We start from the raw sequence: 17,070 nt of genomic DNA on the forward strand, positions 1-17,070 counted from the left end.
AATAAATTTTAAGAGACAATGAGATTCTGGTAAGTTAATATACATCTGTAAGCAACAAACATAAACACTTCATGTAATAAGACCACATTCTCGTTGGCACAAACCACAATGAAACTATAAAGTTTAAGTCACTCCAACCTCCTCTCTTTGGGCAAGGTAAAAAGGACATTAGTGATTAGGACTCTCCCCTGAGGTCCAAGTAGACACCACATGGAGTTTACCTCTGCAGTTAAGATCACCTGGCTTTACTGTTGCCACAAACAACCCTAACCTTGCCCTTCAGTTGGTTATTTCTGCAATTTAACTTTTTAAATGACCTATGCCATTTTCAGTTCAAAAGGATTGATTTTTTCCCTCCTTCTGTTACTGATAAGCAGCAAAAGGTGAAGTCAAGGCTTATCTGACGTCTCTGATTTTGCAGCTCTTGTGTAATAATGTACAGCCAAGGAATCCCCATCCTTGTGGCAGCATTAGGACAACACAAAGGTCTTTCAGGCAGGGAGCAGTAGCTCCCACACACACTCCCAAGGACTGGAACTGCTTTTGTCAAGAAGACAAAAAACTGCCACACCATTAGGGCTCCCCTGTCTCCCATTCCAGGGTGTATGCCTGCTGAGCAAAGCTGGGCAGGAGGAGCCGTGGCTTAACCTACCGTCCCAATGACTGAATGTCTCACAGTGCAGTTACAGACACAAGAGTTTCCCTCTTCTTCCCCTATGGTTCTATTCAAAAATGTTTTCTGCAATAAAATTACTGTGAGACAGCTAAATCCAAGGGCGGGCATGGAATTTGAACCCATGGCCTTCTGGCTCGGAGGTGAGACTATTCCTAACTGAGCCAAAGTGACACATACATAATATGCTTTCAAGGTTTTTAGAGAGCTCTGTCATGATTTAAAAACACTAAGTCTTTGTGGTACAAACCACAGGGCAGGAAAGAGCTGGGGCTCCCTTTTTACTGCTAATTTTAGCCGATGAATTGTTTATAATGTCCTGCAAAATACATAAAGCCTTATTCTGCCTTAAGCCAAGAGAGAACAGCCTTTCAAAACTGATTCTTAATTATAGTGTTCCCCTGCTAGATGGGATGGAGCAGGTTCCAAAATTGTGTCAGAGTATATGAAGTGATAAAATGAGGATGGGTGAGCTATTTTTAAACACACTCAAAGACTTTGAGGTCAAAATCCCTGAATTTATAGCCTTATGACCATATTAGTATTAATCCATTCATGGATTATTAAGACCTGCGTGGCAAGATTCAAGTACTTAATTTGAGACACCTTCTGGCTTCAGAGCACGTGTTTCCTACCAGTCTGCCTGCCAAACTCGGGCCCCCCAGGGAGCCACCTTTAAGCACAGGTTATATGCCTGCTGCAGACAGGCATTTGGGAGACAAAGGGGATGAGATGCTTCATTCTCAGCGTGTTCCCTCCTCCTCTCTTTTCCCAAGACATTTTGCAAGTGAGAGGCCTTTCCAGATGGGCAGGAAGTGAGTGCGTTACAGAGAGTTTGAGGAGTCTTAGGCAAAAGCACCTTATTGCTCCTTACCCTGCCCAGTCTGGAAAGCTAATCCAGCCTCAGGTCCTGGTGATATTCCCTCACCACAGTTGTGTTTCCATCTGAACAGGGCAGCTGGGCACCTGCTGCTGGGACAGGATGGAGAGGAACATTCGGCCTGGTTTAAACAAAAGTGACCCTGTCCTCTCCTACATAGTTTGATCCCAACCACAGGGAGAGAAGCTCCACAACAACTCCTGAAACACACCTTCAACTATTTAGAAAACCCAGATTTGTCACAAAATCATTGTTCTGCTCATGGAAATAAACCATGTACAGGCATCACCTGGGAAGGACTGGCCCTGCCTTTGCCCCCACAAGCTTCCCAGCACTGCTGAGTACCACTCCTGATCTCAGGCTTGACTCATGGCAGCATCTGGCTGTGTTAAAAATCTGTCACCTGCTGTACACATACTGGTTTCTTTTCAGCCATGATCAACATATACCTTTTTATTTCAAATAGGAAAAAAATTACGAATTGAGAAGAAACCAAGTGGACATAATTTCCCTGCTTTACAAGTCAGAGTGGAAATAGACCCTTTTCCCTGTTGTTCTTTACAGTGTACATTACCTTTAGGTACATCTTTCTCTAGAGGCCAAACCAGTGGCAGCAAAGGCTTTAGGGCTCTGAGGACACTGCAAAATTATTTGCACCATTTACATTGTTAATTTTGTAACTGATGTAAGGTTTTACGGGAAGCCACTGCGCAGAGACGAGCCGCTATACTGGAAAAGACCAGATGGGAGTTAAAAATATCAGAGGAAAACAAAAGGCTTTAGAGCTATTTTCAAGTGAGGGGATTTCTTTTTCCAATTTTTGCAATTGCATTTACCTGAGCAACACTTAAACTTGTAATAATTTTTTTTCCATTTGGATTTCCATGCAGTGACATGTAATGTAAAATACTAATGAACTGTAGATGGCCAAGGTAAAACCAAAAACTAGTCAAAACAAAACTCAAATCCTTTCCTTGATTGCTTATGGATTTATAAAGTCATAAAACCATGTAATAAGTACAAAACAAAAGCCTTGTAAAAAAAAGGTTTAGTATAAAAAAAGGTTAAGTGAGCAGTTAAAAAAAAAAAATCAAGTGTTCTTGGTTCTGTTAGTAATTAATGCACACTCATGTTTCGATCAAAAGGAGTCCCTGGAATGGGTTGTGCATTTATATCTACCAGAAGATCACAATGCACTTATTAGCATGAGAGGGTCTCCCACTTGGAGCAATGCTGAATGAATCCATGTTCCTACTTAGGCATTTTGCACATATTTTAAATTTTTACAAATCCATGGTATTAAACCACGAAGTCTCATTCTCTCAAAACTTCCCTGTCTTAGTCTGAAAATCGTTACCATTGTAAGAGCAATGTGGTGAGTTCAGGGACGCCTTCTCTCCTTGAGGTCAAGAGCTGTCATTCCTGTATGGATACAGGCACCCATTACTTACTTGAGAATTGCTCCTTTCAGGAACTGGGCCCAATCCATCTCCAACCACAATCACTAGAAACCTTCTTCCCAGTATCCACTGTCATTTACTCAGACTACAACAACCACTTCCCTACGCTTCAGAAGTGGCAAAACCAGTTTTAATGCTTGTCCTACAGGTGCCCTTCATGAGTTTGATTTTCAGCCACAAAGAACTCCTGAACTTCACTCTGCACCACAAATCATCCTTCAGCTACATCCTGTACTCCTCTATCCCACTCTGCTCTCAGTAAAGCCCCTGCCAAAATTCCCACCAAGTTTAATAGTGCTGTCTTATTCCCCCCAACTCCTAACTGAGGTTAATTTCTTTTCTCCAAGTATAAACAGAAACCAGCAGGTAAAAAAGTTTTGTCTAATGTGGCACTGAGGCTGTGGAATTTACTCCCATGTGAGAATGGCACAATAAAGTCATTTGTTTAAAAGTAAATTGAAAACATTCCAGTCCTCTCAGGCTTATGACTATTAGCTTTAGTTTCTGCACAGCACTGTAGAACGTCTGGCATCAAAGACACTTTGTACATTGCACTGAACTTGCACTGGACACTGTTAGTGGACCATTAATCACTGCAAACAAAGATCCTGTGCAAACACAAAAAAGCACTGGTTTTTCACATGTTCAGCATGGCCCAGCAAAGGTTAACACCGCAGCTTGCTGGATACTGCACATTTTGAGACATGAAGTGTTGACAAGGCATCTGAGAGGGTGCAGATTTCTCAATTGATAATTAAGTATTCCACATTAAACAATTCTTATTTGTGCCCAATGCTGTCTAGAATTAGACATACACCTCAGCATAAACTGGCACAATTTAAATTCAGATACCTACAACTGCATGTACTCCTTTACACTCACATACAGATACCACGTGTGAGTGCAGGGTCACGGGTTAGTGGCAAGAAAATCTACAAGGATTCATGTGATCCAAAGTTCACATGAACCACATCAACCACTGCTGAAGAAAGTGAAGGTTTATGTGAGATGTGAACAAACAAATCAACTCACCCGAGGGAACATGCCTGCATGTTTAGGAGAGCTGGAAGAGGAATAGGAATTGAACCAGTACAAAACCAAAAAGACCTGAAAGCAAAAACCAGTCAGTGGCCAGGGAAGCAGTAAAGGAGGCACAGAGGAAGGACCCTGGTCTGAAATCGCAGGTTGTATTTCAGGGTGCAATTTACTGATAACATCAAAGGAGAAAGTGCTGGGTCACAGGAGCATGCATTACTGCTTCCAGCTCCTCATGGCTGTCATGGGCAGCTTCTTGTCCTCCAGACCAGAGCAGGGGAAAACCTGAGTCATCAGCCCTGAAGCTTGCTATTTGACATGATGGTTTCCATTGGTTTTCTCAGAGCAAAGTATTTTGGCCACCAAGCTTTCACAGACAAAAGTTCTTGCACCAACTGCCCTCAGGTGCAACAACCCTTACTGTATCATCATCACTCTTTCCTAACCAGGGCAGGAGATGTGAAGGGAGGCATTGAGGGAATAAATCACTACCCTCAAAAAAAAAACAAACCAAACAGTGTGCAGAATCTCCTAAAAGTATCATGGATATACACCCATATGCAGTCAGCAGCTCTACTCCATGGAGTGGGTGTGGAAACACAGCATGAAGGCACCAGCATGGTACCTTCTGTGGAACAGTGAGTGCATTGCCCACACTCAATAAAATGGCAAGAAAATAGATGCAAGTACAGGCTTGTTAGTCAAACCATGACTGAATGCAAGGCTTTTGAACATAGTTCTAAAGAAAGACTTCAAATAAAATTTAAAAAAAAAAAAAAAGAAGAAAAGAAAAAGATGGCAGAGCATGCCAAACTGATTTTTCTGACTAAGGGAAACTTGAGAGGTATTTGGTTCAGCAAAGTGACACCCTTAGGAGACTGGCAAGTAAGTTTATAAAGATGAATATTAATGAAAGATGCAGTAAAACAACTCTCTAACAGATAAATAAATTATAATCTGGGAAGAAGAACTAGCAGCCTTGAAGGATTTCATTGAAGTGTCAAAGGGATCAGTCTTACTGAAATAAAATAGCAAACTCTTGCCAGTTAAATTTGATTCTGCCCATAAGACAAAATTGTGAGGGAGTGTCAATACAACGGAAGATTGAACATTGTCCTGGAAGACACAGATAACTTCAAGGATTGGAAAACCAGAAAAATAATAGCTCTATGCTGACAGACTAATGACAGCTGCTGTGCTGGACTGGGAGCTCATCAGTTAGCAATAACAAGGGAAAAGAAAGCCCAAAGACATCTAACTAGACATCAGATAATTCTGAGACACTGGTATGATGTGGCCATGAAAAGAGCACACGTGTTGGTAGTCTCTGTTAGGAGCAGTGCAGATCCAAGAGGGAACACCATTTTGTACAGTACTGGTGTGATCTTGTCTGAGTCACTGATGGAGGAGACCACAGGCCTTCCAGTGAGAGACAGCACTTGACACTACCCTTGTTTCCAGGGCTGCTGCACTATTTCCTTAAGAGTCAAATGAAACTGCATGTCGGGAACAAGATTTTATCATCATTTTGCAATGAAACTGCTTCTCAACCTCCACAGGGTAGATCAGTGCAGCCTTTGAGAGCTCTCGACAGTTAAAATGAAATAACTCTGCATCTTATATGAACTACATGGCTCTCTTCCTTCCTCCCCCACAAGATCCTTGTCCATATTCCAAACCATACTCCCCTGTCTCCGAGCTGGAAAGGGCTCTGCATCAGCTCTCACATCAAGCTTGGGAGTATATCCGGTAGGAAAGAGAGAAGATATTTGGGCAGTGGTCTCCAAAAACTCCCATGTGCTCACTGATTAACTCAAAGCTGCTTCTGCTGCTTAGTGGGCCTGGGAAAAGAGGAATATGGCCTTAGGAGAAGACTTCTCTTAAGCCACTGGGCTTGGAGACTCTTGTTGGACCACTTTCTTCATGAGCCTGGAGAAGCACTGCATGTTCCACAGGTCTGTGCAGAGCGATTTAGGGAGCCTCATCAGGCTAGAGGAGAGAAGCGATGTAAGGAAACAACTCCTGCCTTTCCAAGCATGATTTTCCCATCACTGTCTCCAAACTGGAGGATCAGTGCTCTGAATTTTCACCTTATGTCAGAAGAGCAGGCAGTTGAAAAGGCAGGTAATAGTTGACTACAGATCTTGATGGTCCCATGGGCTGCTGGTTACAGCTTCCAGGTAATGGAGAAGGGGAGGAAAAACTTCATCCGAGACCTTAAAATTAATATTTAAAGTGATAAAAGCGAGTTGAACTGGACTATCAGTACAAAAGACACTTGAGACAGTCACCATGTCAGAGACAAGTTTCATCCAACAGAATGTTGCTTTAGAATTATTGGAGGATCAAATGACACACTTGAGGATCTGCTATTCCAGCTAAAACTCCATATCCATCTAATGAAAACTTTTGGGGTGTTTATCAGAAGGGGAATGGTAGAAAGGGGTGAGAGAGAGGTGAACTCTTTAAAATGTAATTTATTTTCCAACTACCTTCCTTTCATAAGAAAAAACCAAAAAAGAGTTCATCTTAAATTACAGGCAAGCTCTCTCAGCCCCAGAAATTCATCCTACATGTTGATTAATGGTCAAACTACTAGAACTTTAGCATGAAAAATGGGCTAGGCTTCAACTGAAAATTGCCTGTAGCTAATGATGCAGTGGAATGAACATTTTCATTCCAGCTAAACCATTCCTGTTCCTGTAAAAATAAAGAAATACAATCCTGGGTTATGAAAAAGACTCAAAGAACTCTGCATACTTATTGGCTTAAAATAATGCTAGGCATCTTAACAAATCTGTAAATACAGAATATATTACCTGTGAAGTCAAATATACATATAACTACATACATGTACACGCAGACTATAAATACCCCTAAGTGAGGTCAGGGAGCAGAACAGAGGTTGGTGTCCACAGCCCAGAACTTCTCACATACAACTGCATTACAGAGTTACTGGATTTTAACATAGCTCCTGACTCCAGCTCAAAAATTTGAAATGTAATAAAAAAACCCCACAAGGAAGTGCAGCATCTGCCTGGCGAGGCGGCCGACACAGGCAGGACTTGCCCGGAGATCTCCCTGTGGTTCAGCCCCTGGCGCCATCAAGTTGGGCTTGAAATCAAAAGCCATGGAAGGAGGTAATTAAAAGGGACTCTGCACCACTCTGCTGCAGCCACCAAAGAGGGTGGGAAAGGATTCAGAGGTACGTAAGAGCAGGATACATCTCTCCAGCTTTAGTGATTTCCATTATGGAAACACAGAACTTCACAGCTTTTAACCTTTATGCCACTGAAGTCAACTATCAACTTTTTTTAAAATTACAGTTTCAGCGCATAAAATGCAAATCCAGTTTGCCTGACGTCAAGAGCACATCCTCCCTAAGCCACAAGTAAGGTGCCGAGTCGATAAAGCACCACAAGGTAGAAAGCTGAGCAGTGGATTACACATGCAGTGATTGCCACCAGCACTTCTGCTGGCCAGACCTGTGATTTTCAAGACTACGGAACTCAGTGAGAGTGCGGGGGGGAGGCCACGAGGTTCAAACCATCCTGCTGGCTGCAGGAACAACTATTAAAAGAAATTAAGAGAAAAGTCAGACCCCAGAAGGAGCACAAGACACTGTGTTCCAACTCTAACCAGCTGAAGGAAAGTTTATACAAAAACAATCACTTCGTTAGTGACTCATAAGGAAAGAATCCCTGAGCTTTCTTCAGGGAAACCCCAGTAAATAACATGTCTAAAAACACATGAAGATGGTGTTGCCTGTTCTGTTACAATACTCAGTCCACATGATAAAGCCTCTGGCAGCAGAACAACGCACTGAGCACAGATCTTTTTGGGAAACCCAAAAACCAGTAAAAGAACTGCTGTGGCTGCTTGCAAAGTCTGCCTCGTACTCCAGCTCTTATATGATATGTCTAATGCTAACTGGGGAGAAGTGGGAAAGTAATGGCTTTTGTTACAGCACTGGAAAGTGTTCCTTTGTTGACTACATGCAGGTGCACTCTGAAGATAGATAAATACCTGGATTTCAATGCATTCTGCACTGTTTAAAACTAAATGTTAAGGACTCAAATATTCTGCCATACTACACCCAAAGACACTGAATGAAAAGCTCGCAGCATGCACAGCCTCTCAGGAATATGTTATCAGACACACAGCAGGCTGGGCAGTACTCTGTCCAAGTCTATGAGGAGTTTTTTTCTTTTATTTTTCTTCTTCTTTTTTTTTTTTTTTTTTTTAATTAGCACAACATTTTGGAAGCATGTTGTGTGTTTTTAGGCATATCTTCCAGCAAGAGACTTTAAACTCAGTACAGTAAGTTCATAAAAGTATGAGAAGTCACAGAGGTTTTCCAGCAAATGACCAGATCCAAACATTGTGACAGCTGAACTTAGCTTGACTAAAAAACTCTGCTGTTGGAGATTCCATGTAGGAATATTGACAAAAACATTCTGTGTCAAGTCGAGCTTACGTTCTGTAGCAAAACCTCTTAGTTTCTACAGATGTCCAGGAAGATAGAGTGGAAACTTGGGAGCAACTTCTTAGCAATTTTACCTCGCTCTCTGATGAGTTTTTAGCTTGTTAAGTGTGAAGGTGAACACAGATTAATTTGCACTGGAAAATTCCCCATCCCAAAGTTATTCCTTTGCATACTGAACAGATCACGTTTTAGCTTATGCTGCTCCCCATATTCTCAGCTGCTGTAGAACCATAGCAGACTCCAGAAACTTTCCAGGATATAGCCAGAAATTTGTCAAGAAAAAAAATAGAAGGTTGAAAGCATTGAATAGTCATTCCCAAGGGACTGTGAAGTTACCATAGTAAAGCAGTGTTTTTACCAAAATGCTCAGCAACAAAAGCAGTAGCATCACCAATATTTGAACTGTAATTTTCCATTGTCGGTTGGGCGTTGAATTTGGAAGGAATGGTGTGTTTGTCACAACCTCTCAGGTATTTGCGACTATAGCTTAATGCTCTTCTACAGATAATGAAACATGTTTTACAAAGAGCTATGAAACATCAGTCTAAAGGCCACTGATACTGAAGAAGCATGAGCTTCTCACAGAAAATTGCAGCTGCAAATAAGGTATAAGTAACTGCTTTAAAAAAGGAGCATTTTTTAGGTCAAGTAAACCATTCCAACATCCGAAATGTTGGAATTCAACCAGACTCAACTAGAAAGAGCGTAGGCAGGAAGACTTTGCCTGAAAATCCAAAAATGCACAAAAGATAAACAGGTCACACTGAAAGCCTCACCAGAGAAAAGATGTGTATTTAAACACTTCATTGTAAATTTGAGTTTCCTTGCTTTACTGCTATGGTGCCCAAAGACCGTTGCCTGAGAATCTGGCACTTCCAGGGACACACTGTCAATGAAGGGAGAGTGAAGTAGTCTAACAGCCAAGAGATCCAGACTTGGAAGGAATAATCACGGATTATTCTAGACACATACTCCTAAAAATGCAATTCCCCAGTGGGAAACGCATCAGAAAAGATCTAAATTTTGATGAGAAAATATTGATAGTTATGTACACTAGAGGAAACCCATCCAGCATCCCTGAGCAAAGACACCAACCAGGGTTCTTTGAAAACACACATTCATTCAGCCTTGGGTACCGTCCTTTGAAATAAAAGCATGGAGAACTTCATATGCGTGCTTATACCTAGGATAGTTCACAAGGATTACTGATTTAAATCACTTGAACAACTGACCCAACACACCCATCTGAGCAATTTTCAATCATACTCTAAGCTGAAGTAGTTCCACCAGGTAAGGACAGACACAAATGAACTAATGTCAAATTTTAGAGAGGAATTCAAGAGAGTCTGGGAAATAATCAAAACAGGAGAATTAATCACCCTTGTCCCTAAAAGACAGGTAGATACTTAAGAGATGTTAGAGTGAGGTATTTTTAAAGAACAAATGTCCTTTGCTGGTCAGACTAGTGACAAACAGGTAGTTTGCCCCAAACCCCTCTGTTTCCAGAAGCATTCAATGGCTACTGACAAATCTTTCACAAAAAACTCAGGACACTGTCCTGTAATTATCCACTGATTCTCTCATGTTGTTCTTCGACTGCAAGGAATGATGTTCTTACTCTTGGTTTATAAAATGGGATCCTGGTCCTCAACTGTAGCTTCTAGACAAATAGTATCTGTTCACAATATTAAAACCAGCTGCTGGAATGGCATCATGCTGTGGCTTACAAAAGACACTGTACACAGACGATGGAACCAAATAAAAGAAAGGACATGGGCAGAAATCACAGCCCCAGTCAGACAATGCCAGGACTGCTTCTAGAAAAGGGGAACTTTGTTTCAGAAGAACACTAATCAGAGTATGGAAAGCACAGAAAAAAAACCAACAGTCCCCTGTAAACGCACAACACTAATGACAACACACCCAGTCACAACAGGTGAATGTCTTGCTCTTCAAGAAGCTGATACCATTGATTTCCCCGTGCCTATCTTCCAGCCTTTCCATGACCTAGGCTGGCTGCAGTTAAACCATTTCTGAACACATGCATTCACTCATTAGGTAAAGAGGTATTTCCTGCAGAGCAGTTTATAACAAAGAGCATAGAGAGTGCTAATGTTTTCAAACTTAAAGACAACCAAAGGTTGAGCTTCCTAAAGCAAGAGCCTTGATTTTTATCACACCAAGGTGGTGTTAAGGACTGCAGACAATGCTGCATTTTGTTCTCGCTGTTAGCCTGAGCTTTAACATACAAATCATTAGTGAGCCCATAACCAGAAGCCACTGCTCTAGAAGTAAAGTCTTACAAATGAGGGTAAGAATTTACCTTTATGTAAGACAGTGGTTACCTGTGTGTACATACATTGGCCCACATACAAATACACCAGCTTTGATTCATGTACAATCCCACAGCTCTAGGCACCAACACGTTTGAGGCTGCCTGCTGGTGTCCTTGTTCAGTCAGACTGTTTGGTACATCAAAGCCCTCAGCTGAGGAACAGCAAGGAACTCTGCCCATAGAGCTCCTTGGTGCACAGAGCTGGTGTGAACACTTACCTCTTGAGTTTTTGCAGCCACATCTCAGGCCACAGGTGATGAGAAAGAGAGGTTGAGCTCTTTGAGGATGCCTGCTTGTTTGCAGCTGCAAAAGTGGATAAAAGGTGGCCTCTGCCATACTGTTACTGTCCTCACAGCAGAGCTAAAGACAATCTTGTTCATGGTACTTCTGAGAATTTGCTATCTGAGTCAGTCAGATAACCTTTAATAGTTAGAATTAGAATTATGGTACAGCAGTTGTTTCCAGGCCGTGGTTGTGAACAACTACATACTTCTACACAGTGCCAGCAACACACAGCTAGAGACAACTGGCCTGTGGCTGGAAAGGCTTCTATTCTCTACTACATGAAGGCTCCTGCTTCCACTGGAATAATATCTAGATCTGCAAATCAAGCAGTATTAAACCAAACTAAAACTTAACACCAAATTACATTGCATAAGACTAATTTTTTTCATGGACTTCCATGTTACAGGTCATAGTAATTTTGTACCTACCCACCATTAAGCTTATACCTACCCAAATAATTTGACATGTTATTTGAACTTAGTAGCACATACAAATAACATAGAATTCTCTGTTTGAATTACAAATAACTTGATTATAAAAGAGGAACAGCAGAGGTTGAGTTTCAAAGAAAGGAAACAGAGTAAGACTACTTGTTTCTCAACTGCAGGAACAGGGGTTTTAGGAACAAGAGTATGAAAGTCACCAAAGAATTGCACTGATCAGACACCACCACATGTCTGTAGCCAGCTCTTCCCACTGGGAAATCACTGTTCTGCAAAACTGGCACACACTTGATATATCAAGTGTCATACAGCAAACAGAGGACAGGGAAGGCAACCAAAGGCCACCAAGTGGGGCTGGGAAACAGGTGGGACAGGAGCTGAGGAGTGACTGCAGAACAAGAACACGTGACATCATGGAAGGAGAGTTACGTAAGTGGAGACTGCAGCTCCAGAATGGAGGGTTTTACACACGTAACATGGGACTTGATTCTGACTTGGCACATGGAAAGTAGTTATAAACCTATCTCCACAAAACAAGATAGGTAGGAAAAGTTAAAGAAATCCAGAATGAATTATGTGTCAGACTAGACATCGCATATCTTCATTGTAGTCCAAAATGGAGTCAGGAAAAACAACTCTCAGTTTCTCCCCATCATCTTGTTTTCTCTTCTAAATGAGAAAAAGGAGTATCTGGCTGTTCACCAGCTGCTCTCCACCCTCATGTCCAATGACTACATTTCCTGTTACACTGTAAATGCTATGGAATGGTGAGCCTGGTGACATTTTTGGCAGCAAAAATATGTTTTGAATATTTATTTACTCCTAATTACTATTCAGCAGTAGGCTTTTGTGCAATTACTGACTTGGAAGACAAGGAAGATATTTTAGGATTGTCCCAAAGGCTTATGATACTTGTGTGTTTTCCCTACTGTTCAGTCTCTCTTGTGGGTGACCCTATTCTGTTATGCTAAAGGGACAACCAGACCTTTCCAACTGCAACTATTCCAAGACCTGGAGACACAGGGACTCCAGCTCTTCGGAGTCCAAAGGACCTTTCTGGCAGAGATTTGTACAGCACAGCCCAGAAGCACCTTCCTCTCCGCCAGCCAATTCTCAGTGCTCATTGACCGGGGCTGGGAAAGCATCCTTACAGGTTGGACACCTTCACTGCACCTTCCCCAGGGCAAATCTCACAATGGCCAGAATGGGGCTGATACTCACACTCCATGATCTGAAACTTCACAACCAGAAAGCTTTCACATTCCTGCAGAGCTTCAACAAAATCCCTCATCAGAGTGGAAGTAGTACAAAAAGTAGCTGCACCATGAAGAATGAAGAATTGAAAAATATTTTCAATATGCAGATGCCTTGCCAAAAGCACAGTAAAGAGCCCACCGTGAATACATAACAGAAATAAAAAAATGTTTGCTCATTTCTAAATTTCCTGGAGTTTGCTTAATGTCAGCAGCCCCATTTAAGAGCAGAAACGTAAAACCCTGTGACAGCTCTTGAACCCCCAGCCCCGATCAGCAGTTACCAGCTTCACCAGGGCTGGTTTTGAAATCATTCCGTCTGTCAGCCTGCATCTTGTTACAGTCAGGGCAACTGATGGAATCCTACGAATCCTCTTTTTCCCTATACATTTTTAACTCTCTCGTGCCAGCAGTTATTTTACTCTCACAAGAACGTGAACCAGGGCTGCTCTGTTTCTTGAGGAGCGTTTGGGGAACAAGGTTTTTGTCTAGTTTTTGTTTGAACTAGTAAATATTTAGGAGAACAAGAAGATAGTTTTTATGTGAAACATGTTTTCACATCCTTGAAATAGTGAGGCAGCGAGGAAGGGACTGAAAAACAGCCTGCCATTTCCTTTCCTCCCTGTGTTTTGGACTGCTGTTGACCCAGCATGTGTGCGCATGCACGCTCAGCCCCTTGGGCTGCTCCTTTACACCGTGACTGCCTTGTAAAATCCAACTCATCTGTTCGAAGCAATGACTGAAACACTGTCTATAAAATTATGGCATTTTTCCCACTTGAAAAAAAAAATTAACACTTCATTTAAAAGTTATTTTTAAACCTAGTTGGCCTGAAACCAATTTTAGTCATAACTGAAGTGGATTCTTCTTTTCCTAGACTTCAATGCCTTCCTTTTCTAAAATACACTAGTTAAAAAAAGTAAACCCAGTAAATGCAGAGTTTACACTTCTGTCTACACTGCTTTGCCCTCTGACATATCAGCAGTTTGCTTTTCAACAAACCCAAACAAGTCTTTATTTTTTCTAGTTTAGGAACTTCTCCCGAACACAGACTTGAGCAATCCCAGAGCAGAACCACTCACTTCCAGTTTGAGTCTGGCTGGGGCACTGGCAGAGCATCATCACAGCCAGTAACTGGCTGAGTCAGAGTTTATGTCTGGGAGATAATTGAAGCCCCTTCAGAAACATGGCTGAATTTGGAAAAGAAAGCATCAGAGCTTTATTCCAATACTGATGGCTTCTGGCACTACACCTGCATTTACATGGTAACAGCCAAGCATGATATACATGAACTGAGAGCAATGTTGTCATATGTGTAGGTAGAATAGGAGTATCCTGACTTCACCACGTTCCCATTTTTCAGGACTGTCTCAAGAGACAGTAGGACATCTGGACTTAATGCACATTGTCTGCACTGTGACAACTCTGGGATGTGAATATAGGACTTATGCACTTCAGTTCTACACATTCTGCAAAGGGTATCAGCAAGCACAGCAATGCAAAATAATTAGAAGGCAAGAAATTCAGTTACTTTATCCGTAAAAAGTAATTTAAAGAGATTTTCATTTTCCAAGTTGAAGTTCCTCAAATCTGAGCTCAGCATTGAAGTGTTTGATCCTTCAAATCAAGCAGAAATGATTCACTAACTCAGGACTTAACGATGCCAAAGGAAAGGTAACCTTTTATAGTAAAAAGTGGCATTTTTGGATTTTGATTTTTTTGTTGTTGTTGTTATTGCTGCTGTTTTATTGCTTGAGTGCCAAGAGATTTGGAATCAAAATTTCCTAAGGACACAGCATCCACCTAATCTTTTAACCTAACAAGGTTAGAAGCTCACTGAAGATAGACTTCGTGAGAATGGTACAGGTTTAGATGTTGTTTTCAAACAGCAGCATCTGGAGGGCTGTTTTGAGGGGATTCATGAATTTTTTTCGTGAGAATGGTACAGGTTTAGATGTTGTTTTCAAACAGCAGCATCTGGAGGGCTGTTTTGAGGGGATTCATGAATTTCTTTTGATAAATGAGGGTGAAGAAGATGCACAGGGGAAGCAGCAAATCCACAGTGGTGTCTTAAGACAATCAGAAGCTCTCAGCTCCTCCAGTACCTGGACTGAAGCTACAATGCCCTACATAACTCTGGACAATTCTGCCCTCTTCCCCTGCCCAGGGCTGTGGAGTTCAGTGTTAATATTAGTGAGATGTGGCTTGCCAACATGTGCTTGCTGAATGAGGTAGGTCTCCATTACCTCATTCGACATGACCCTTTACAGATTTTATCCAACAAAGCTTTTGAAGATATATTTATCTTTAACCATGTGAGAAATCTCACAGTAATGATTGTGCAACAATAAAATGTAAAAATAAAAATTATTATTAGTCTGCTGATGATTATAAACCCTCTTCACTTCCCTTCCTCCCCTTTTTCTTAGGGATTCATTACTCCAATGTTTATTTTTACTTTTGTAAATCCAAGAGTGCAAAGCTAAAGGCAGAAGTATAAAAGCAGCCACAGTCTGAATGGATGGGTGAGTACAGGATCTTGACAACTGTACATAGGACAGGATGCACAGTATGAATGCCCCACTGGGCAGCACTAGGAGGAGGGTTACAGCTCTGGTAGCAACCCAGGAAATCTGTACCAGGACAGTCTGGAAGGATTATGCAGCTTTGTAGCATAAAGTTGCATAAGAAGCTCTGAGAAACCATCATCAACCTCAATCAGCCATTCCTCTCTTCTCCTGACCCGTTCTCAAAAACTGTCTGGCCACCTCTCAGGTTTACCCATTGTCATTTTCCATGCCACCAGTGCAGAAGAAGACTGTGGGATTTGAGCCTCCACAGGCAGCTGCAGGTTAGTTCAGTCTGTCTAATTGGGATATGTAACCTCCAGACTCCAGCATGAATGACCTTTGTGAAAGAGAAGGGGAGGGTGAGGGGGGTGCACAGATGAAGATACAAGAATCCTTACAAGGAAGGAACTGGGTCAAAGAGAAGGATCAGGATGGTTTCCTGGAGATTTCTTTTGCAGTTACCTTCTGGCTGACAGCCTGAGCCAGAGGGAGAATCTCTCTGAACCTACAGCAAGAAATGCCCTTCCTCAGAGTGAAAGAAGAGCCAAGAGCTCTCCAATCCTCACATCTCACAGGTTTGCCCTATAACTGCTTACGGGTATCCTGTCTTATGCCAGCAGCTAATTCTGTCAGATTCAACAGGTCCTGACCTCCCAGGGATGCCCCATAGCTCAGGGCTCTGGAGAACAGAGCTAGTCCGAACAACTCCTGACCTCCAGACTCGGTGTCTGCCAGCCCCAAGAGCTCTCCAGCGTCCCATCCATCCCCATTTCCCTTGACAGAGCATCTACAGTCCAGCCTCCCTCCTCTGAGATCAGACCAGCATCCACTGCAGCAGCAAAGCCTTAAGTCAGCATGTCGTAAAGAAACATTATAAACGCTACCTTGACATTTTAGTGTACACAGTTAACATTTACATTTCACACCACCTCCTATGTGAAGTCCCTCTATCCATGCCATCAATACACCAATTCTCTTAACCCCTCCCCATCCAACACTAAGAGCCCCTTTTCCCAGGCAGGCCAACAAACCAGAAGATTTTTGGTGCTTCTGGGCCCAGCCACTGTGGAGACAGACGTGGTCAAAAACTGGTTACAAATGCAAAAATTAAAAGCAGACAGAAATGACCAACCTTTAGAACATGTAAAACCCACCTGGGTCTTTCCCAAATACCCCAACAGCTCACAATGAAATGCTATAGACAATATTTCAAAGGCTACTTCCAACATTTGCTGTGAAGCATCTTTTGATGCTCCAGATTCATCTTCCTATGGGTTAATATACCAAAAGAGGAAAGAGGGGGGGAAAAAAAGGCACAAAAGCTGTAGAACTCCTTTCCGAGGTATGACAAAATCTCTCTGCATCTCATTCCAAAGTGTGAGATGTGCAGTTTCCATTCTTAAGCTCAGTAAAAATGGCGTAAAAAATCCTGGGAACCGCAGTATTATTCGTTTATCAGATCAACATCAGCAAAACTGTCTTTTTATGTGCTGCTTACTTTCAAAAAAACCCTACCATGCATATTTCAGTTCTCCCTCTCCACACCCCACACCCTTCTGCTGCTGTCCAGCTGGAACACATCAAGGGTCTAGAAGCCAAGTCAAATGTTGACCCCACCCTCCTCCATCCATTTTAAGGCACCTTCAAAGC

General features: G+C 42.0%; 1 protein-coding gene across 10 annotated transcripts in view; it reads right to left on the reverse strand.

Moving 5' to 3' along the window:
* The window catches only part of DNM3 (dynamin 3), a 171,939-nt gene that overhangs the window by 34,492 nt on the left and 120,377 nt on the right, over nucleotides 1-17,070 (reverse strand). The window lies entirely within an intron of this gene.

The sequence above is a fragment of the Lepidothrix coronata genome, unplaced genomic scaffold (assembly GCF_001604755.1).
Source record: "Lepidothrix coronata isolate B3197 unplaced genomic scaffold, Lepidothrix_coronata-1.0 Scaffold52, whole genome shotgun sequence".
Lineage (NCBI taxonomy): Eukaryota > Metazoa > Chordata > Aves > Passeriformes > Pipridae > Lepidothrix > Lepidothrix coronata.